Source organism: Oryzias melastigma, linkage group LG17 (genome assembly GCF_002922805.2).
Source record: "Oryzias melastigma strain HK-1 linkage group LG17, ASM292280v2, whole genome shotgun sequence".
Taxonomy (NCBI): Eukaryota; Metazoa; Chordata; class Actinopteri; order Beloniformes; family Adrianichthyidae; genus Oryzias; species Oryzias melastigma.
In genome coordinates this window covers 27,523,807-27,548,542 of record NC_050528.1, presented here as the reverse complement: position 1 = coordinate 27,548,542, position 24,736 = coordinate 27,523,807, and the positions used below count along the sequence as shown (strand labels likewise).

At 38.2% G+C, this 24,736-nt stretch overlaps 1 protein-coding gene across 3 annotated transcripts in view; it reads right to left on the bottom strand.

Annotated features, from left to right (window-relative positions):
• LOC112151256 (vang-like protein 2) overlaps positions 1-14,714 on the bottom strand; it is a 29,863-nt gene extending 15,149 nt beyond the window's left edge. Inside the window, exons 1-2 of one of the 3 annotated variants that reach the window (XM_036216164.1) lie at positions 14,060-14,562; positions 13,857-13,964 (exon numbers count right to left, since the gene is read on the bottom strand). The gene's annotated coding sequence lies outside the window, so the exon portion shown is untranslated. The other 2 variants (XM_024280061.2, XM_024280070.2) reach the window with 2 other exon arrangements.
• Between the last annotated feature and the right edge of the window lie 10,022 nt (positions 14,715-24,736).

The following is a 24,736-nucleotide window of genomic DNA, read 5'->3' as shown; positions in this document are numbered from 1 at the left end:
CCCCATAGACACTTTGAAGACTTATTTACTTCCTGTTACAGTAGAGCATTCATTGTGTTTACATTTAAAAAATTTGAGAGATTCTTGCATTGTTGGAAGTGTTTTAACTATACTGTACCGTACTCATCTCGGATGTCGCAAATAATTGTACTTTTGACATACTTGTGCAGCCCTATTAAATAATATAACCTGTGAAACTTTACCGCAGTTACTGCTCGCACAGGGTTTTTGCTAAAACCAAAATACTAGGAAAAATGTAAGAAAATGTCATGAGGACATTATTTGAATATATACATGTCAAGTTAATGTCAAACAGAATGTGTGTCATTACTGGCGTCTGCAGATCCTCTCTTTTGTTACTGGTTTTGTTTTTTATTAAATTAGCGTCTTCCACAAAATGTAATGGTTTAATAGGTTTGGTGCGGACTCTAATTAAGAAGGAAAATACAGTTATTTCCTCTTTGGATCCAATTTTCTTAATTTGATTTGGAAGGGAAAGTCAGAGGTGGAAAAGGAGACGAGCTGCTATTGCTCCCCTGAGTCTGAGGAGATTTGTGTGTATCAGTTTTCCTTAGCTCTAAATAATATGGATATTTCTTATGCAGCATTGCAAATACTTTACTTTCCTTTTATGACAAATACACACAATTCCAGAGGTTTTGTGTAAAATATAGTGATGTTACAGCTCATCTGTGATGTGAAACAGCCATATTTCTCATCCAGTGTGGGAATGTTCCTCCCACAGTCTGAGCGCTGCAGTGATCCATCCACACTAAGCCCCATTAACCCCCTAAACAGAGGCTTTGGTTTCCCTGTTAGCTCAGATCGTGTCTTCTAGGTCTCTGCTGAGGTTAATCATCACACGACTGTATCTCCTCTTCAAGAACCAGCCATAGCGTCAGCTAGCTGCCGCACAAAGGCAGCCATATTGGATTACCATGTTTCTACTAAACTTGTTTGCCCTCTTCCTTCCTCTCACTGGCTCACATTCCCTTCCTTACGCCCCCCATCCCCTGGGAAACAAGGGCCTCTCTGCTACCATGGCGATGAAAGAAGTCGCTCAAACTGAGGCAGGGGGGTGTGGAAGCTGGCAGTTGTCGTGGAAACCTGACCTTATGCTGCCCTCTGCCAGTCAGCTCTCCACACTGGACTAGAACGTCTTTAAAGAAAGCAGTGGCATGACGGATGTCGAACTGTCAAATGCCAGTTAGCCGGAGAATGGGCGGGGCTTGCTGCCTTCAGTCGGACCTCTGTGGGAAATGGAGGGGGACATTAGCCGTCATCGCTCTGCGAAGAAAAGCTCTTTTGGGCCAACTGAGTGAAGCCTCAACGCCCCACCAATCAGACTTTGTTTAAAACTCACTTCCCTTCAAGCATGTCCACTGTGTGAACACATCTGTGGAACCGTGCAGACCTCATCGCTGGACAGATTCTCTCCTCCAGGACAGGAAAACAAACTTTCACCAGATCAGAGGCAGGTCAGGAGCTCTGCAGCCATGAGCAAAACCACAATGAGTTGTTTACTCCAAACCACAAAGTTCAAATGAGTAATAGTCTCAGAGCGCTGCTTCATCATTACCAGAGTTCCTTTGCAGCAACCTTCAAAAACACCAGGAAAAAAGAAATCTGTTCTCTGGATGTTGAAGTCTTTGGTTTGGCAGAAATCCTGAATTATTCTTTTTAAACAATGTCTACTTTATAACTTTTCTGAACTCTGACATAAATAATTAAACAAGGAGACAGTTAAAGAGGTGAGGTAAACATACCAAGACAACAACATAAACATCAACCAGACACCAAATCATCTTTAATGACCATTTTGATGCAGTGGATGTTTAGTCAGAGCTGGCCTTCCGTCATACAGACCCACTGAAGATAAAAACCATCCCCATCCTGTGTGGGTTTATCCCTCTACCCAGATCAAAATAATAATTAAGCAATTAAAGCACTTCTGGCTGTGCTTCAAAGTGCTGACACTGTTCGACTAAGAGCTGAGGCAATATTTTTACCCAAAATATCCATGTGAGAAAATCTGTAAGCATTTGAAGATAATTACCAGGACAACTGTGGCTAAGCTGCAACACCACTGGCTTTACAGACAGCAGCAGGCTCAATCTACAGGGGGGGAGTCAGGGGTCCCCATGTTTCTAAATCCAACCAATTACATCACCAGAAATAGACATGAGTCTACGAGACCACCAGTAGAGACGACTGATGGTTTTTGAGATCACCAAAGTCGAGAATGGTAACTGGTGTATACTTATACAGCGCTGTACATTTACAGTCTCATGTAAAAATTCATACAGACATTCACACGCCGCTACTGAACGGTGGCGCCAATTTAACCCTTCTGCTCTCTTTGGTGTCCAAATGACTCCAACCACATATTGATGTGTGATTCCTTCCAGGACAAATGTGGACAAAGGTGGACAGGAAAAAATCAATGATAAAAAAAGTTCAGCACACTGTCTTGTGGGGTCCAGATGACTCCACTTTTAATGTGAACAAGCCAAGGAGAGCGGAGGGGTTAAACCACCAGGGGAGGGTATTGATTATAATTTCCAGAAACGATTCAATTTTGAGTCTACACATGTATACAGTCTGGCCACTAAGTGGCGATCGCACAATAGCAGTACACCTTATTCCAGAAGAAGAGACAGAACGAGCAAAAAAACAATGTTTTAGACCAAAAATGGCTACTTTAGAGTTCAGAAAATTATTACTGTTGTGAGTTTATAAAGATGTTCCTTTAGTCAATCAGAAATGTATGTTTAGGTCGACTGAGCGTTAGCATTAGCCATCCAATGGAAAATTCCATTAAAAGTTAGCATTACACTAACAGACTTTAGCTGTATGATATCTGTTAAATATATTTATATTTTTATAAATCGATTACTGATCTATTAAGCTTAAATCGGTTCATCGATTTTATCAACCCAGCCCTGGTGCCTTGCCCATCAACACATAGACACATAAGTGGGCAGTGCAGGAACCAAATCTGAAGTCAACCGCTCTACCTCTACACCATGGCCGCCGCTAAATGCGTTAGATCCTGCTCAAAGATCAGACTTTTCTCCCAAAAGTGTGATTTATACTCCAGTGTGACTTATATGTGGTTTTCTTCTTCTTAATTAGACATTTTTTGCTCTTGCGACTTATACTTCGGAAATTACGGTAAAATGTTTGGTCTGGAATAGAAATCTTCAGTCGATCCTGGTCTGAATACAGACCGAACGCAAGGTTCAGGACTGGATCAGCGGTAAGCAGACTCAGTCCAAAACAAAACATGACTACTAACTGAATACACCCGAAGGCTACGGTCAAATATTCCAACTTGTGACCTAAATGCTACTTTTCAGCAAATTCAGCAGGTGGCCGCGGATCGGTATTTGTATTTAGGAGGTGACAGTCGCATGTTTACACGCCACATGCCGGCTGTTTTAAGAAAAAGTAAAAATTTTCTGGCAATCGCAAGATTTTTCTCTAAAAGTTGACATCGATGACATAGCAGCTGCCCAGGCAGATTCTGAGGTCGCGCGGTGGTAGCCCAGTGACATGCAGGGATGAAGCCACAACAAAATTGGGCGTGAGCTCAGTGGCCACAAAGGCGTAAGGCATCTTTTCAAATCAAGTGCCAATAGCTGCCAACTGCCTGGTAGCCTGGGACTTTTTAAAAAAGCCGGCCATTCTGAATGCCCGACAGCCGCCATCTACATTCATGAACACGGCAACAAAAAAAAAAAAAAACATCTGGCTATATGAAATCTTGAAGACTCTGCCGATGCCTCCCCATCGCATGATGGTAATGGTATTTGGTTCCGTAGCGTAAGCAGATTTTTTGGTATTTTTATAGCACTGACCTTCAAATTTACTGCACTTTTGTCATGCTGACACCTTTATCTGATCAATGGCAGAGGAGGTAAACAGAGCCTGAAGCGGCATCCCCTCAAAACCAATAAAAGCTGTTTGGAATCACAAAGGATCAATAAACCCTCTGACCTTCAGTGAGTCATGTTGGAGGGGTCAATCTACATGACTCAGCCCTAAATACTGAAGCATCCAAATGGAAGAGAGCTCTCTTTTGTTTGTGTCCCTCAAAGTTCAAAAAGCCTGTCTGCCATCCTGCATGTGTCTCTGTTGTGAGGGCGAACATGATCCCACACTCGATCTCCAGAAGGTGTGGTCCACCTTCCAGAAGGATCGTGTTTCTCATTCATCCTTCTGTCCTTTAGCCTGGGTGAAGGACCTCACTAGGACACCTTTTTGCTCAATCAGTAAGAAAAATCAAAGTAAAATTCACCTTAAAAATGTAGAAGGAGGTCAAGACATCTGTAGAGGGAACAGCAGGACAAATCCCTGCATGCGGTTTCTGACCGCCTTCCTCAACCCAAAGGTCCGTTTGTTTTCATCTATTGTTCTGCACAAGTATTGTTAACCAAACGGGCGTGTTTTCTCCTTTTTAGAAGTAAATGATCTTCACTTCTCATTCAGTTTAGAGTGAGATCCACAGGCCGGTCCAGCGATGTGTGCATGTGTGTGGTCTGAGATGAAACAAGTATGAGGCTGGGCTTCCGGCCTGCTCAGACAAGGACGCTCTTAGCTTAATCCGAAGGGAAAGATGCCTAAAGTCTCAACACATCACGTTTTACTCCCATGTAGATGTTTAAAAAAGTTTTAGGGGCTCGCACAACCGACTTTCATGCTATATTCAGAAGCCAAGTAAATATTACCAAACAGCTGATTCAGAACTAACAATGAATAACAGACTTCCAGCTTTAAATGCAACATCACAATCTCTTGATTTACTTCACTTGTTCTCTGCCTTTCTTTCTCATTTTTTCCATAAATATTTATTAATGGGAATCTGGAGCAATCACAGGAATGTTTACAGAATATGATTCTATTTTAAAAAGTCCATCATCTTTCTTCCTTTTGGTTTTTAGAAGCCGTCAGCGATAATTTTTTTTAATGGTTTTAAACCAAAGAATAAGACTTTCCCCATTAGTAGAATCTACATCCATCTCTAATTTTAAACAGCTAATTGGAGCAATCAATCATAAAAATGGGGCAGTCATTTTTAAATGTTGGATGGATGGTGTAAACATTCAGAAGAGGACAGGAACATTCAAACAGCAGTGAGTCAACCTCTGTGGCAAAAAATGGAGATAATGGAGTTTTATTTTAAAATTGTAGAATTGTGAAAATAAAAGAGCTCTAATATTTATTTTTAAAAAAACTCATGTCCATTGATTAGAAAACAATTGGTTTCAGTATTATCAGTTTTAGAATTTATATATGATGGAAAGAAATTAGAAATTTTAAAAACATTTTTTAAAATATGATACATTGCACATTCAGCATATCTAGAGTACATAAAATAAATCCACACTGAGATATTACAGCAATGTAACAAATATTTTGACGTAAATAAAGATTTAAAAGCAATTCATTTTTTAGTCCAAGTTGACTTTTGCAGCTTTTGCTTTGTTAGAGTAAAACTTTTCTGTTTTTAAACCTCTTTTCTCAGCAGTACTTCTGTGTGGATCAGCTTTACTCAACACCTCAGATAATCAAATACCAACAGGATGGTCCGCCACTAATTAAAAACAAAGGTTATACATTTTTACTTTGAAGGGATTTGTTCAAAAATGTTAGAGGGAACTTGATATCAGTTAGTTAACCGGTTGTCCAAAATTCCATCCATCCATTTTCTGAATCGCTTTTGGGACCACGAGGTTGCTGGAGCCTATCTCAGCTACTGTTTGGCGAAGGCGAGGATCAGCCCCGGCCCTCAAGCGTATTTAGCGCGTAGCTGCAAACACTCAGAAATAGATGACAATACCAATTTTATGACTTTAAAAAGTCATACTACAACAAAAAGTCATTACTTACATTTAAATGTAAACTTATGTACTTCAGAGCCATAGACTGTAAAAATAATGGACTGAGCGAGCAATGAGGTCCCCCATTGGAAATGCATTACTTCCCCTCCTCGCGAAAGTAGGCCGCTGCTTTCACCGTCAATTCCTGAAACGGATACCACCATTCACAACCCTTCTTCAGCGATTGGTCTGAGTCATAGCTGAGTCATGGAATCTACAGGAAGTACTGTTGCCAATCAGGAGTGAGTTTACTGCAACCGTCCGCCTCTTTCCACGCCTCGACCACGAGACCGCGGATGTAAACACCTTCAATAACGGCGGCTCGGGAGAATGGCTTTTTAGGTTTCGTTTTGGTCACGTGGTCAGAAATCCTCCGGCTCTTTTCTAAATGACGTCGTTCCTGGTTAAGGTTAGGATTACGGTTATGGTTAGGGTTAGAAAAGCAAATTGTTCTTTTGTGGGGCTGTCTGTGATGCTCACGCCTCCACCAGGGGACGTGTCAATCGTGGAAAACACATTTTAACACGTTTAGGACCGCGCGTATTATATGCACGCAAAAACAATCAAAATCAGACATCAATTTTGAATTGTTGATTAACATAATTATTTAAAAAAACAAACTAATGAAACAGGCCTGGACAAAAATGATGGTACCTCAATAAAAGATTGAAAACTATTTGACCAGAGTGACATGATTAACTCAGGTGTGTCCTTTAATTGACATCACAGGTGTTTTATTTATTGTTACTTTTGTAAGTTTTGAGTGATTTCAGTGAGAATTGTGGGTTTGTCCTTCTTTAACTGAGGGGTACCAACACTTTTGTCCACGTCTGTATCTGCTAGTAGTAGCCCCGGCCATTGCTACACTGGTTCACAACACAAATACACTCGGCGTCTTAAAGTTGCTCGTCGTCTAAAATAACGAATACCATTCAGACCAGGAATTAATTGGAGACGTGACAACTGGAAAATATTCTGTATTTGAAATGAAAGGTTTTTTGCTGATCACTGCTAGCTCCATGGAGAAAGTGTGTTGGTATTAGACTGGGGGTGGTGCTGGCAGAGCAGACTCTTCCTGAAAGGGGCGGTTCTCAATTTGTGACATCAGAATGCGAGAACCCACTCGTTTTCGTGGGTTTGGAAGGGGCTGGTAGACACAGCGCAGGGTTTTAGAGGATTACTCAGAAATGCTCGAATGGATCAAAAATACCGCTTTGGGGTAGTTTACAGTGAGAAATGAACAATATACAGTATTTCGTGGTATAGGCCCTTTAAAGAAAACATTTGGACAACACTACAGCTTCAAATAACCCTACAATTGGAACAATAGGAAGGAGTTAGAGGGGCAGGAAAGCAGTTTGGATTGGCCTTAGAGTCACCAATTCACCCAAGAAGTACGTTTTTGGAGTGGGAGTAAACCGGAGAAAACCCATAAATGCACAAAAAAAACATGCAAACTCCATCTAAAAAGAACCCAGCTGGGATTTAAACCAGGAGGTTCTCACTGCGAGAGGAAAGCATTAATCACTACACCTCCATGCAGCCACTACATTTATTCATGTAACATTTTGGTTGTTTTAATATTTATTTTAATTAATGTAATTGTTATATCACTAGTTCCTACAAATGTCTTGAAATATATATTACAAAAAAATCCCTTTAAGGCAGTTTGTACAGGGTAAAATCAGGATCATCTTAAAGTGAAAAAAAAACAGATTGAAAACTTGAAAAATAAACATTGTAACGGATTTTGAAGATTGAAGACATTGAAATTTTGAGAAAAAAAATTGAAATAAATCTTAAATCTTAAAAAAACACTGAAAACTGTAATAAAAAATAATAAATGTAAAAATTACCATTTGAAAAATATGTTTTGCATTAGAAACAGCTGCTCTTTGGAATTTAGTTCTCAGTTTACATTTCAATTCTAATTTTAGAGTTTTCTCTCCCAAGCTGAGCCTAATTTCACATGGACGAGGGCGATGAGATTTATTCCAAGTTTTCTGTATTTTTCTCCAAATTTCCAAAAGACATTTTTTGGCAAATTTCCATTCTTTTTCTTCAAATTTTCTTTTCTTTTTTCAAATTTTCAAAATTTATTTTTTAAGTTTTCCGTTTGCTTTTTTTTTTTTTACTTTTCTAAACTTCTTTTTTTTATTTACAGTGTCTTGTCTCTAAATTTTCAATTTTTTCCCAGTTAAAATGTCTGTTTTGCAAGTTTTCAATCTGTTTTTTCGTTCACTTTAAGCTGATCCCGATTTGCCCCCATACAGGGCTTTATATCTGTCATTGGACACCAGTGAAGATTGAAAATTATTGAAAAGTTCAGCAAACTATTTTATGGGGTCCAGACCCCATATTGCTATGATCAACTAGAACAACTTGTCAGATGCAAATTGTTGAATGTTAAAAAATGGAAGTTAATTCATTGATAATAGATATTAGAAAATATTATTTGGACTGAGATGTGGTACGTTGCAATCCCACTTTTAAGCATTTCAGTCAACCACTGCTGAACTGTTTGCTTACAGGTGCAGAGCATGAGCTCCATGTACAAAACAGCAAAAACATCACTTTAACTTTAAATCCCCAAAGAAAGACAGAAAAAGTCATCCTACATTTTCAGCTGTCAGCCAGAAACATTTCTGAAACAAGCAGCTCCACTCCATAAGCAACTGTGAAAATAAACGCACACATACCCGGCATGGGAGCATGGTCACAGGGCCACACACACACACACACACACACACACCGTGTGTGTGACCGTCTGTGACATCAGTGGAGAACAACTGCTACTGTCAACTCTAAAGCAAACCGCAGGAGCAAACTCAAACAGGTGTGTAACTTAATGTTTGTGAAAGACGTAACAGTGCATGTTTGAAGTCCCACTCTGATCTTTTTTTTTAATCAGTTTTCAAAGTGTTCCCTGTAGTTTTTTTTATTATGATTATGCACTGTTAAGTCAAAAACGTGTCATTTTCTAGGACAAAGTTTCTGCAGAATGACAGTTGTTCATCAAAAATGTATCTCCAAGTTGTGGGCGGGACCCTTAGTGGAGAGCACCAAACCCTCACACCCCAATGTAACATTACTGGTGCAGCAAAAATGGTCAGCAAAATCAGAGCTATCCAGCCATACAGTTTAGATCCAGATTCCAGCTCAAACCAGGAAAATAAAGACGTTCATGGATCTATTTGTCTGTAAGAGGATAAAAACGGAATGGAGTTTGAGGCCCTTCCAGTGTAGCCTCTAGGTCACAAATATGATTTTTTCAAACTGTGTTTTTTGTTTGCTCCTGATTGATTTGATTAAAGAAATACAAAAACATGATATTTTCAGCTTAATTTTCCTTACATATGTCCTCCATTATCAGAAAAATGCCATTAGAACATGTTAAAACACCATTTTCATCTTTAAAACAACAAACCCATCCGCTGATTCCGCAATCATCTGCACACATCAGTCTTTAAACCTTCAAACCACTGCAGCTCTGATGTGCGATATTCAGTTCATGCTCGAATACATTCAGTTTGTTATATAAATCGTAAGAATCAATAAGTTTAGATGTTTAAAGAAATATTAAAGTGGAAAGCTTCCCATCTGGTTTTATTTTGATGCTCCACTTTTCTTCTTCTCTTGATGCGATAAAGTTGATACCCTCTAAAAGGGAAAAAAAAAAGCATTTCAGGGTTGAAGAATTTTGATCTAACTAAAATAACAAAAATGTCAAAGAAATACATCAGATGGCTTGAATGAAGACGGAAGTTTTATGGCTGGGAGTAGATAGAGAAGCTCAAAGGGCAGAGGGCTCCATAAAACGGGCTTTGGGACAAAAAATCAGCATCTTCCTTTGTTATGAGCTGTGACCTGCCAGTGGTTTAGGGCACCATCTGCAGAGGGCCATGGCTAATGGGGGGAATGGTGCGCAGATTGGGTCAGGGTAAATTCAAATGGACAATGAACTGTAGCGTTTCTAAAAGACTAAACAAGTGCAGAACATTTTTGTGTCAGACTATATCGAGTACAGATGGAAGAAATTACTGTAAACTATGTAACCAGAACATTACAAAACATTCACCAAAGAGGAAAAAAAGTCTCCGTGAGTCAGTAATGGAGTCATTTCTGTAACAAGCTGGCTGTAAAACCAAATAGATTAAAAACATGTTTTCCTTTAGTATCAAGATTTCAGTCTTCGAACATTATAGGATAAACAGTTATGATGAGAATAAAACTGTCAAAGCTTAAGTAAAACATCACTATCTAATAGGAGTGTAACAAATAATCGATTTATTTTCCTACAATCCAATCAGATCGATCTTTCTGAGGCAAGTTGGTTAGTTTGACAGATAAAACATAATTTCCAAATAAAATAAATGAGTTATAATCGATCTTGGAAAAGAGCAATTGGATTGAGACATGGTATGTCTATTTTACTATAACGTAAAAACGACTAAGTTCCTTCACAGTGGACAACACACGTGATGGAGCAAAAACGAATCAACCATCATTACAGTTCAAATTGTTGAAACTAATCGTTACAACCCTACTTTCAAAACTATTTTTGATATTTAAGAGGCTGTACACGTTACTTACACATACTTCATGTTAGTGGTGAGATGCCTGGAAAGAAAAGCAAAAAAATGAGGAGCCTATATCTGAACCATGAGGGACACCACAAATTATCTAAACTAGTTGGAAAACACTATTTTGTTGTGTGATTCTAAAGACTCCGGTGAAGAGTTTAGAGCATAAAGTCTTTAAAGAAGAAAACTCCACCTAGAAGCATCAAACACAGCAGTTAAATCTGTGCAGATAATGGGGAAATCCTCTTGTATCAGAGTCAAAATGTTTAAGACTAAAACTGGAAAATAACAAGTCCTGATGTATGCTGAGTTTAAAGCAAAGATTCAAAATGAAGTTCCAAGTGAATCTATGAAAAAAGTAAAAAAATAAAACAAATTTTAAAAAAGAGAATAAAAACCTTAACTCAGGCAGGCGTCCTACATTTAGTAAATAAACCCCAGCCCATTCAGCAGCATCAGTGGACTACACGTATCAAAAACATCTAAAGTAATGGACATTTAGAAAATGTGCTGGTCTGCAAATGTAAACCTATTATCATATTTGCCTCTGGTGATTATAGGTTGGCGCCAGTGTTCAGCAGCGAAGCCATCAGTGTGTGAATGGGACTGTAAAGCACTTTGGACCTTTGAGGAAAGTACTAAAGCACTATACAAGTATACACCGTTTGGCATTTTTAATTATTACAATAATTTGGTCTAAAATATTGGATGTTAGGGTGGATAAATTATTTTTTTGGAGAGGAAAAAATGACTAAAAAGTAACGATAATGATCAAAACCAAATGTAATAAGACAATTCCTTAATGCTTGAAGTGAATGTGAGAAAACTCAGACTTTACCCTCATTTCTAACACAAAAATTCATTTTTTCTTGATGAGAATGACTTCAATCACATGATTAAAAACTGCATAGGTAAACTGCAAATGAAATAACAGTTGAAGGGAGGATTAGTCCAGAAGAATTGTTCCAATATGTGATGACTCAAACATGAAGCATCTGATAAACAAAATAATTTAAAGTACCTTTATCATGGGGTCCAGATGACCCAACCCTTACATTGATGTGTGATCACTCCCATGACAAAGGTGGACAGGATTTTATGTCTGCCACGGACACCAGTGAAGATAAAAAAAAATCCTTGAAAAAAAAAAGTTCAGCACAGGGTCCAGATGACCCCACTTTTGATGTAAACATGCCAAAGATAGCACAAGAGTTACGCTTTTCAGAGTAAACTAGATCTATATATGATAATATATAACATATTACCTTTGGCACACTGAAGAACACATTTTTGAATAAAATACGAGTTATTTTTACAGCTCCTTTTCCTCTATCTCTGAGGCTCCGCCTTTAACTTCTTGTGGGTGCCGCCCTTTTTATGAAGTCATCCTAGAGCCGGCCTCGGCAGTGTGTCTGCGTTTCACCCACAAAAACAAACAACATCCAAACATTGGCAAAGACGGATGTGCATATCGTGAGTATAAAATATAAGTGTTTTGCCGATCACTGCTACCTCTGTGGCAAGGCTGTCAAACTCAATCACACAACGGGGCCAAATATAAAACTACGGCTGTGGATCATTGCTTAGGTGACGATCCGATTCAATTCACGGATCAAGCTCCACAATTCACGAATCGAACCACAATTCTTACTTTTCAATATAATGTTGATTGCTACGTGTATGTCTATTTACTGAATGGATGAAAATTTAAATTATTTGTATTTAATCATCATTTATACCTTAATTCAGAACAGGAGATCAGAACCAACAAAATTGATTTAAAAAAAACAGAGATTCAGATAGAAAGAAATTTTGTTTGTCAATCTTCTGGTTCAGCAGTAACATAATATAAAAAGGATAAAAACCACTGCTGTTTTGGATCATTCAACAGCAAAGCCTGAAAATGTTCTCCACAGTTTTCTATCCTCAAAGTTCTTCAATATTTTAGGTTCTAAGCATCACATATTGGTGCAGAGCAGCAGAATCAGTCAATTCATGTTGATCACATCCACCCTTCGGCAGCGTGAGGCTGCGTTTCTTCAGAATAAGCTGGAGTTTCGTTAATTGCGTCAAATGTTGAACAGTTACCATAACCAAAAGAATGTAAACACTGGAGCTAAAGCTCCGATGTTAAAGCTAATTCATTTTTTCAGAAGCTTCACCGTCACGAAGATGTGTTTACTTCCGGTGGCAGTAAGGCGGCTCTTTCGGCTTTGTTTTAGTTTGTAAACTTAAAATCATACATTAATCTGCATTTCAGAGGAAAAATACATCGTCCCCAGATATTATGATTATATTTTACTACAAGTTACTACATTTATAAAGATCACGAATCCGCGATCTTGGACATTATGAATATTCGTATTCGAATTTTCAGGAGCAAATCGCGAATACCCGAGCACCCGGATACTCGTTACAACCCTATCTAAAAACGCACCTTAGGTCGCGAGCCGAACACAATAAATATTTATTGAACAGTAAAACTTCTTTTTTTTTTAAACCGTAGCTATTTAACATAATTATGAACTAGATATATATCATTACCTGTGATAATGCTAGTGTGAATGCTGTAAGCTGAATTTGGCTGCTGAAGAGGCTAGTGCTGACAGCTGAAGATGATGAAATTGATGGCTAAAAACATTGAAGCTGATAACTGAAAACGCTGAAGCTGATAGCCAGCTAGAATATTAGCTAAATGCCAAATTAGCTTAAAAAAAAAAAGTTATCCAAAACAGCTATTATGTAGCTGAAATATTAGATAAACTCCAAAGTAGCCTAAAAATATCTTAGTAAATCCAAAATAGTCCAAAAAGCCAGCAGAATGCAAATTTTTTTAAACTATAAAACTGCGAATTTTAACATAATTGTGAATAAAAACAGAAAGGAATATTATTCAAGAATAAATCAACGTAAACCTTAAATAACTTTTAATATTTTACTCTCCACAAAAATCTATTTCATCAAATTACACAAGTTAGAAGGGAGGGTCGGATCCGGCGCCCGGACCTTGCCACATGTGCTCTATGGAGAACATATTTGTGTTACTCTGGGGGCTGTGCTGGAAACGCAGACTCTTCCTGGAAGTGTTCTCTCTTTGTGATGTCACAATGTGAGGACCAGCGCGTTTTTGTGGATTGGAAGGAGCTGGTGCTCAAATTTTAATGCTCAGAGATGCAAATGGATCAAAATACCCTCTAGAACGCATTTGTCATGAAACACATAAGTTGATTTTGTATATAATGGGCCCTTTAAATATGTTAAGATGACGCACCGCTGACAAAATATTTCTAAGCTTTGTTTCTTGTACATTTCTGGCAGATTTTAGTTGATAGAGTTGAGGTATTTTCACTGTAAATTGTGACTTCAAGATACATTTCAGTGAGCTCCACACCTGAAGCTCTTGTGTTCTGACTGAAACGGTGTGATGACTGGTGTCTTCTTAACAGAATACAGAAACGGGCCTGGTGTGAGTGTGGCTGATGGAGCATCGCTACAGGCCCTGAAATGCAGCAGCACCAACCCGGATCAGGAGTCAACCCGCATCAATAATTCAGACATGTGTGGACACAAAGAGCAGCCAGGAGGGCAACTTACTGCGAGGACCAGCAGCGGAAGAACAGGGCGCTAGGCGGGACAATGGGAGACTCCCAGGCCCCACCGGTGGCGTCCCCGTAGAAAACGATCCAAATGTCCGATCCCTTCCTCCACCCCCCAACCGGGTAGCGCGCAAATGAATGGGAATCCTCCCCGGTCCTTCAACAGGCGGAAAATTCAAGTCCTTCGGCCTACAAAGAGGCAGGTCGAGCTCCTGCCCTCCGGGCGCATCTTTCTGCCTCCGACGCGCCTCCTCCCGCGGTCACGCGCGCTGGCGGAGGGCTGCGTGGCCTCCTCCGGAACAACAAAAGAGCCGCCGAGGGTCCCGAACTTCCCCGCCGTTTCAAAAAAGAAAAAAGAAACAGGGCGACCATCGCGTCCCGTCGACGGTTGTTTGTGGAAACCGGACCTCTCCGCCGCTCATCCCCCGGTCCGCGCTCGAGCGGCAGCAACACGCGGGCTTCCGTCTACCTTTCAACACAAAAACCCAACAAACAAATTTCTACTTACTTGTTCCAGATCCCGCTTCCAGGTATTTTCTCACTTTTCCACTTTCTCTCCGGTGTAGCGTAGCGCCGGGAGCCCCGCCTCCGCCCCACATTAGCCCCTCCTCTGGTCGGTTGTGCCCCCTCCCCTTTGGAAGCAGTGTGGTTGTCGGTTCTGCTGGGGAAAGCTGTCAATAGTTCAAATGTACCCACAATGAAACCATGTATTATAACACTAATTACCAAAGCAAATAAAAACTAGAAAAGTTTTATTACCTGCGATAATGCCAGTGTCAGAATGCTTTTGCTGAAAACGAAAAAGCGATTTGCAAAATGCAAAATATGCTAAAAGTCTTGACATTTTTCTAAATAATTATTAAAGAGGGCTGAAGTTGGCCTAAATTTTTGAAAAAAATGTTAGTAAGTTTGCTTACAAATCATTTATGCCATGCCAATTTTGTAAAAGCATGTGGTGTGTTTCTTAAATGTAAGCTACACCCTAAACTATAAAATATTAGTTTAACCTAAAGTAGCAACAAACCTAATGTTACCCTGTTGCTAAAAGATTAGCTAAACTCAAAAATTGCCTTAAAAAAACCTCAGTAGATAACAAATTAGCCCAAAACGTTAGCCTTTTCCTACCTAAACTCAAAAGTAGTCGATAACAAATTAGACAAAAAACATCGACATGTTGCTAAAATATTAGATAAAATTAGCATAAAAAACTCAATAGCTGCCAAATTACCAAAATGAGCTAGCATAATGCTAATATAATAGCTCTTTGCTAAATTATTTAAAACTAACTGTTAGTTATGGTGCACAAAGTATTTGAAGAATTTGAAAATGTTGTCATTCACTTCCTATGGGGCATTTTTTGCTTAATATTTAAAAAACTATAAAGTTTATGAAGACAAAAAGTACAGAAAAATGTACGGTAAGGAGCAGGAGAACCACTTTAGTGTGAATGCTTTCGAAGTATTCAGACCATAATAGAAATCTAGAAAAATATTGTCCAATCTCACTTCTAAATAATGGTTACAAGCTGTTAACACATGCAAACATATATGGATAATAAGTGAAACACAATCTGGGTTTTATAACAAAAGATCCATACACAATGACATCAGACTGGTACATGATCTTTTAGAATATAATCACCTTGTTCATTCCAAAGGATTCATTCTGTGGCATAATTAAATCATTTTATGACATCAACTGGTGCTTCCAACTCCTCGCTTTTCCTCAAACAGACGAGTCAAACAAGGTTTTAATAAAATCACCTTTTCTTGTTATCATGGTAGCGAAATGCAGGCATGAAAAACTCGAATATTGAAAAATTGTATAATTTTGATGAACAGCTGGTTATAAGCCAACTTGCAGATGACAACTATATTTTTCAAAAGTTTGGAGCAAATCCTGAAGTGCTTAAACCAGGGGTCTGCAACGTTCAACACTTAAAGAGCCATTCGGGTCTTTCAACTACTGCAACCCAGGAGCCTAATAGTCTTAAATCATGCTATTGAAAAATAAGACACTGCATTGCACTAATATTTAATTGTTGCTATTATGACAACTATTAATTAAATTCTGATTTTTGACATAAATAAAACATAAAGAGAAATTAGCCTTGTTGTTTTTTCAAATATTAAAATGTTTGTAATTTTCACAGAGGTTCACATGAAACCCTTTCAAAATAAAAGACTTCCTTTACCACGTCTCATTGCAGAAAATGTAACAGTGGATATTGTGTGATGTCAGCAGTGATTTAAAGTGGAAAAGCAAGTTTTTTACCTTTTGTTGTATTTCAGCCAGAAATGCATAAATCCCATTATCTGCAATTAAATTAGAAATTAAGTGACTTTTTCTGTATTTGCAATGTGGTTCACTTAAAATCCTTGAATTTGTTTAAAAAAATAGAAATTCCAATTTAAAAAAATCTGTCATTAGTTTCAGTCTGACTTTGTTAAAGCCAATCTGCTTGCTGAGTATTACAGCCATGATCAGGAGCCTCACAGAGTGATGGATTACTTCCCTTTTTGTTGTGTACTTTACTACTTACTTTTTACTTTACTGCTACTTTCCAAAGCAAAAACATTTTTTTTTCCAGAGAGCCACAATGGAGGACTAAAAGAGCCGCATGTGGCTTCAGAACCCAAGTTGCAGACCCCTGTCTTAAACGAATCCATCATCCCTTCTCCAAAGCATCAGGTTTGACACTTAATCCCTCATCACTTATGGTCTCACATGACTGTGAACTATCAGAAGCTTATAATATCCTCGTGAAATCATCTGTAAAACATCTGGGAATCCACATAGCCAAAGAAGTAGAAAAATTAGACAACAAAATGATTCAATGTCAATCCAAATTAAATTCTTGCCTCAACAGTATAACCACTTATTGAAATCTTTACAGCTCATAACTTATCTACTCTCTATATCATGGATCAAGACTTTACAGAAAAAGAAATAGCAAATAAGAAACTACATCAATTTCAACAATCGTTTCTATTCCATGTAATCAAACACAAGGTCTATACTCCAAAAGTTTTATGAAGCAGAAATTGCAAAATGGAGAACCAATTATTTAGCAACCCCAAATACAAAAGAGGTTCATGATCAAATTTGGAACCACTTAGTGGAAGATTCAAAGTGGAATATGACGCCTGCACTTTCTGTGAGTCTGAACCAGAAACTACCAAACATCTTTTCTTTCATTGTTCAAACTTCAAGACTTTCTGAACACATTTTTGGACTGACTGTGTCCTAAATTCCAGCTACAGATCAATCTTACTTTGGACAACATCATCTTTGGGATCAACCTGAAGGACTCACATGGACTATTCCTTATCTCAAAATGTTTAGTTCATCATGCCTCAAAAAGAAAAAAAGTACAGTCTATCTTCATTTTATTTAAACAAAAACATTTACAAGAAAATGATCTCAATGCTTCACAATGTTTGCAAAATGGTGCAATTCTTCTACTGGACATTTTCGACAAATTAAATTTATTCTGGGGCTTTTGTTTTTCTTACAAATATTGTGAATGTGAATGAGGGTTATTTTATTTTCTTATGTCATGATTTAGTCATATGTTACTTCCTTTTCCTTGGTGATATGTATTTGCTACAGAATCATTGAGGATAACCTGACTGTCTGTTTGATCGCACGTTTGCAAATAAAGCTCTAAAAAAAAAAGGTTCTTGGACTAATCCAACTATGGAGGGGTGTTCTGCAAGTGATATGGTACATTCCAGCAGCCAGCAGCCACACTTTTTTTTAAATAAACTTTATTGTGAACGTCAGTTTCGGTGCAAAATCATTGACTGTATTAGTGTAAAATAGCAATTAAAATACATTTTACAAACAGAATAAAAAAAAAAAACATAAAATGTCAGGGGTAGAAACAAACAAAAAACATCATACAGAGAGTAAATATAAGTAGGATAAAACAAATGTAGTTTACATTTTAAATTACTTTATACTGAAAACAAATTTCAAGACAGTTGACAGCCTTTTGGTTTATTTGAAAAAATAATGATTGATTCAATATATAGTTTGACCTCCACCAGAAATAAAGAAAAATTAGGAATTTTAGAGAATTTGCATTTGTAGATGTAAAATGTTGCAAGTATAATGAATAAATCAATTAAAAATAGCTAAACAGCACATGCTTCCAAAGTAAAGAAAAAGAGAGCAAACTTGTAACAAAAGAAATCACAAAAGAAAGATTGCAAAAATTAACTAGAGGAATAGCATTACCTCCGATAAGAGTGAATGCTATAAGCTCACTTGGGCCGCTGAAGATGCTGAAATTGATAGCTGAAATCACTGAAGGTGATAGTCCGCTAAAATATTAGCTAAATGCTCAAAAAAAAAAAAAAAAAAGAAAAAAAACGTAGGTTAGCCAAAACAGCTAGCATGTAGCTGAAAAAAGCTAAACTTCAAAATAGCCTAAAAAAACTGAAAAGAAATTTCTAAATTAGCCAAAACAGCTAGTGCGTAGATATTAGCCAAACTCCAAAAAGCCTAAAAAAAATTAAAAAGAAAAAACAAATTAGCCAAAATAGCTAGCATGTAGCTGAAATATTAGCTAAACTTCAGAAACCTAAAAAAGGCTGAACTAGCCAAAACTAGCTTGTAGCTAAAATTTTTGCTAAACTCCAAAATAGCCTAAAAATCTTAGTAAACACCAAAACTGTCCAAATAGCTACCAGAATGCCAACTTTTAAAACTTTAAAACCATTGCTTTTCAAACATAATTATGAATAATAAAAAGGCAGGAATGTTATTCTAGAATAAATCAACTTAAACCTTAAATAACTTTCAATATTTTTACTCCATAAAACTATATTTTTTCAAAATTATACAAGTTAGAAATGAGCGCATGATAACATCGGGCCTCTAATATCAATACAATAAAATGATCTGGAGGGCCGGATAGAATTACCCGGAGGGCCGGATCCGGCCCCTGGGCCTTACTTTGACACCTGCGTATTAAAGAAACCCAGAGCACCAAACCTTTGTGCTGGTGCACCTAAGAAAAAAAAGTTAGCGGTAGCGGTGCAACCAGTGCAGAAAGTTAGTCTAACTCAGGGGTCACCAACATGTCGCCCACGGGCGCCAGGTCGCCCGCAAGCACCTCATAAGTCGCCCGCAGGTCTCTTCGAAAATTTAATTTTATTGTGATGCAATTTCTTTTTAAATCACACCTGCCTTTATGAAGAATTAAAAATTAAAACATCTTAAAAATAGATGTTCATTATTTATGAAGCCAAAAACGGCCTATCCCACTTTTTCTTTTTTTATCGTTTTCTCCTTAACGAGATAATCAATAGTCGCATTTCCATTGACTCTGAAGTTTCGCAAATTGGAATTTCGATAGTAAATTCTCCTAAAGGAAACACCACAATTTCGAAAAAAACGTGCATTTTTCGAAAAAAAAGTTTTTGCGCTTAGAGGAGGAAATAGACATTTTTCGCAAAACTGTAATGGAAAGACTTTTTTCGAAATAAATGTGCTTCTCGGTATGAAGGGTCTGATCTGAGTGCCGCTGAGCCGGCGCACCGAGAGGTCCTGGAGCGTCAAAGCGCTTAAGAAACTGCGGGTCATATGGAATCGTGCAGCTCCTCCTCCTCCTTTCCTCATCGCTTCACCTGCAGACGCACTTTTGCAGCTTGGAGCCTGAAGTCTCATGAACGCGAGCGCCGTGACAGAAACTTGAATTTATGTTGTGGTGTTTTCGGACAGAAAAAAGGTTCAGATGCTTATTTGTTAGAATGCTTTTTTTTTAACCGCTGAAATGATGTCTCTCTCTTCTGAGTCGAGCTGCGCTGCACGCGCTCCAGACAGAGCTGTGACGTCACCCACATGCTCCCTTTTAGTGAATTAAAAAAAAAAAAAATACTTGTTGTCATTCATTGCCATGTTTTTAATGACTTATCGCGTGAGTTGGTTTGTGCTTTATCGCAAAATTATGATTTAATGGAAACAATGTCATTTCAAAACTGTTTTTTTTTTTGTTGAAATTCCTAGAATTTCCATAAAGTTTTGTGTAAATTTGTAATGGAAACGCAGCTAATAACAAAGAATGAGGCGTCCCCTTCTCCCTTTCCCACAAGGAGACAAACACAGTTTGCAAAAACAAAACAAAAAAACTTGCATTTTTGAAAAAAGTTTTTGTGCGTAGAGGAGCTGGTTTGGGGGGCGTATTAATGGATATGGACATTTTTCGCAGAACTGTAATGGAAATGTACTTTTTTCTAATTAAATGCTATTCTGAAGTGTCTGTCCGAGTACAGCACAGCAGGTGCCACGAGAGATCCCACAGCGTCACACCTGATCGTGCATCTCCTCTGTAAAATCAATAACCAAGATTTCCTCATCGCTTCATCTGTAGCCGCACTTCTGCTGCCTGAATACTTGTTCTGGACATTCTTTTACATACCACTGAACACACTTCTGACTTGCATCTGAGACTGTCAGTGGACTCGCTGCAGGAGCCAGCTCGGCACGCGAACACCACACTGCTGTGACGTCACTCAAATGCTCCTTTTTAGTAAATCAAATAAAAAACACACACACATTTTTAATGACTTATCGCGTGATTCAGTTTGTGTTTTATCACATTATTATGAAACCGTATCATTTCGACACTGTTTTGTCAAAATTCCAAGAATTTGGTTAAAGTTTGATGTGTAATGGAATCAGAACCCAGGGCTGTTGTTTCTGAATGGTGCGTTCACTGAGCCCCGGATATCGGCAGTAAAACGAAGCAGTTTATCAGAGAAAACATAGAACACCGGCACTGATCCGGATATAATCGATTGATTAAATAGAGTCGACGTTTTCTCTGAAAAACTGATTTGTTTTGTTGCGGATTGTATAAAAATGACAAAGTTTGTTGCGGACTGAGTTGGACTGAGTGGCTGTTCGCTTATGTCCAGAGCTCAGTGAACTCATCATGTGCAGATTCTTGTCTGCTGTGGGATCTGTCAATCAACCTCTTCATAGGTTTAAGGAAAATAAAGGGACGGGTGCATGAGACTGAATTAAAGCGTTTGAGGAGCGTAGATTCACTAATAATAGTTATAATTAATTAATAATAATTAATAATAGTTGTAATTTTGTTAAAAACATTGCATTTGGTCATTTGGTGCATCTGTTGAGATTATTAAAGTTCTGAATATTGATATCTGTTTCCAAAGTTATTGTCATTATTGATAATTATGCTAAGAAATCAGTGTCTTCACATAGAGAAGTATCATTATTAATAATGTAGAACTAAAGGCAAACCAAGCAAACTTATTATTTCAAACTGGTAGCCCTTCGTATGACTCAGTACCCATGAAGTAGCACGCAGTTTCAAAAAGGTTGGTGACCCCTGCTCTAACTGATGTTCAAATTGCATTCATTTACAGTCATAACTGGAAACTGACTCAGAGATGACACTTTAAACTGCAATATTTTAAAAACCATAAGGAGTTTTAAAAATAAAAATACAAGTTCAAGAGCCCAAAGTCTGCTGAACAGTTTAAAAGTTGAATGGTTTCTGTAGTTGAAAGTCTACTTGAGTTCTCTTGTTCGTTAGCTAAAAAAGGGCTTTTGAAGATTCTGTATGTCATTTTTAATGGAGTTGAAAAAGCGGTAGTTGGGTCATTAGTTTAAAAAGTTGAAAAGTAATGAGGTTGAAACTTTGGAGCACCTGTCTCCTAAAAGGCTATCACTATAGTGAGAATGCTCCTCAGCATTCACACTATAGACCATTCACACTATAGACCATTCACCCTATAGACCATTCACACTATAGATCATTCACACTATAATCAAATCAAATCAAACTTTATTTATAAAAGCGCCTTTCATACTCAAGAGTAACCCAAAGCGCTTCACATTTAAAACAAAACATACACAATAAAAGCCCAACCCACCCTTCACACACCCTCCCTATAACACACCGCATGTGGCGACAGTGGCTCAGGCGGTAGAGCGGGTCGGCCAATGATCGAAGGATAGGCGGTTCGATTCCGGCTCCCGCCAGCCAAGTGTCGTTGTGTCCCTGGGCAAGGCACTTAACCCAACTTGCCTCCAGTGTGGCTCCACTGGTGTGTGAATGCGTATGAATGTTCCGGTGATAGGCCGTAGGCGCGTACTGGCAGCCACGCCTCTGTAAGCCTGCCCCAGGGCAGCTGTGGCTACAGTAGTAGCTTACCGTCACCAAGTATGAATGAGGTATGAATGAATAATGGATATACAATGTAAGCGCTTTGAGTGTCCTGAAAAGCGCAGATAAATCTAATCCATTATTATTATTATACACCCATGACCCCACACACAATGAATACTTGGCTTGGCTCTGCTATGAGGAAACAGTATTGAGGATTCTGTCATACCAGGAGCCAGCTCGGTCAAAGGAACATCACCACGGCGCCCACCCAGACCGGGACAGCCACGGAGTCCACTCCACAGCTGTGAGGGTGCAGTGCAGGACCCCAGTCGCCCCAGCAAGGGCGAGAACCACTGCAACGACCCCAGACCAAGCAGACAAGCCCTGATATGATAGAACCCACAGGAAATACTCGGGGTAAAATGACAATAAGATAATAGAATTAAATACATAAAATGTATGTAAAATAAATAAATAACATTGAAATTGAGATTACATACATACAATATTAAATAAAATTCATAAAGAAGAAAGATAAATGAATGAATAAATAAAATAAATAAATGAATAAAAACTAATTTCATAAATAGGCAGATAAGATCAGCTAAAAATATATACTATTCACACTATAGACCAATCACCCTATAGACCCTTTTCACGTGACGTCATACATCGCCGGAAACTGCAGAGTCACTTCTGGTGTCTATGATTGAACACTGTTTAAAGCAATTTTACCTAAATAGTAGAAGGTCACCTAACCAATTGTGACTGAAATTTGTACAATATTTATTTTATAAATGTCCTACTTGGTTGCATTTGTTTCCTCCTCTTAGATTGTTCCCAAATCAGAGTACAAATGTCAGTAATCCTGCAGAAAGCTGCAGCTCAGCTGCTTCACCAAATTCATATGGATGATATTAAACGAGTCGTGGATTATTTCTCTCTGACAACCCGGTCATAGTTAGAGGAAGGTTACAAGTACTTCAGTGTAATGCTGGGCGATATGAGGATATATATTGTGTGGGTGATAGAAAAGTGTCTATCGCGCCATTTCTCCTCTATCCTTTATAACGTCTCTCACCTAATTTGATCAATTATTATGCCAAATATATCATTAAATAGCCCAAGACAATTGTGCAGGTGTTGCCTCGTCAGTGTCTACACAAAAAGTGAAAATAAGGACAAATTAAGAAGACATTCTTCATAAAGAAACGCCATCTTTGCGACGTAAAGCTGCTTGACGTTTTATTCTCACTTACGCGGGTTTCACAACATACTTCACGCTACTTAACACGAGTGCAGAACGAAGGAGGCGGAACAGCTGGAAGTTGTTTCCCTGGTAAGGCAAGGCGAGGCAAGGCAAGTTTATTTGTATAGCACATTTCATGTACAGAGACAATTCAAAGTGCTTTACATAAAACATTAAAAGAAACAATCAAAAGAAATAGTAAAAATGTCATTCATCATCATTCAAATCATTAAAATAAAATTAAAAGAAAGTAAAAAGATTTTAATTTAAAACAAGCATAGATAAAAAGTGCGGACGTAAACTTTTGAATACATATTAATCAAATGCAGCTGAGAACAGGTGAGTCTTTAACCTGGATTTAAATACACTGAGTGTTTCAGCAGATCTAATGTTTTCTGGAAGTCTGTTCCAGATCTGTGGTGCATAGAAGCTGAATGCAGCTTCTCCATGTTTAGTTCTGACTCTAGGAACTGATAAAAGACCGGATCCAGATGACCGGAGAGGTCTGGCTGGTACATACTGGGTCAGGAGGTCAGTCATATATTTTGGTGCTAAACCATTCAAAGCTTTATAAACCAGTAACAGAACTTTAAAGTCTATCCTCTGACAGACAGGTAACCAGTGTAAAGACCTCAGAACTGGACTGATGTGGTCTACTTTCTTGGTCCTTGTGAGAACCCGAGCAGCAGAGTTCTGAATAAGCTGCAGTTTCCTGATGGATTTTTTTGGTAGTCCTGTAAAAACACTGTTACAGTAATCAAGTCGACTAAAGATGAAAGCATGCACTAGTTTCTCCAGGTCCTGCTTAGACATCAGATCTTTAATCCTTGAGATATTTTTGAGATGATAATAGGCTGGTGTTGAAACAGACAGATACACCGATACAGGCAATCCCAAAAGAAGCTCTTTCAGAAAGAGAGGGGGATGTCTGAGATTTGGTTACAATTTGGATTCAAGACGTCCGACGATGAGCAGAAGACAGTATGTAAACAAGCTTGGAGGCTATTCCCGCGCCGATGCTAACACAACAAACCTATCACTCAAGGAAAGTCCACGAAATGAACATATGAGATTACAAAAATCAGAGATAAATCAAGCAGTGGAATAGAGCTGGAACGAGTATCTGAGCACTTGGATTCTTGCGATCTGCTCCAAAAATTTGCGACATCCAAATCGCTGAATCGTGATCTTTATAAATATAGTAGAGTGTCATCAAATATTTATAGCTCTGGAATACAGAATAACATTGGATATTAAAGCTAAATGTGCTGCATGACTGT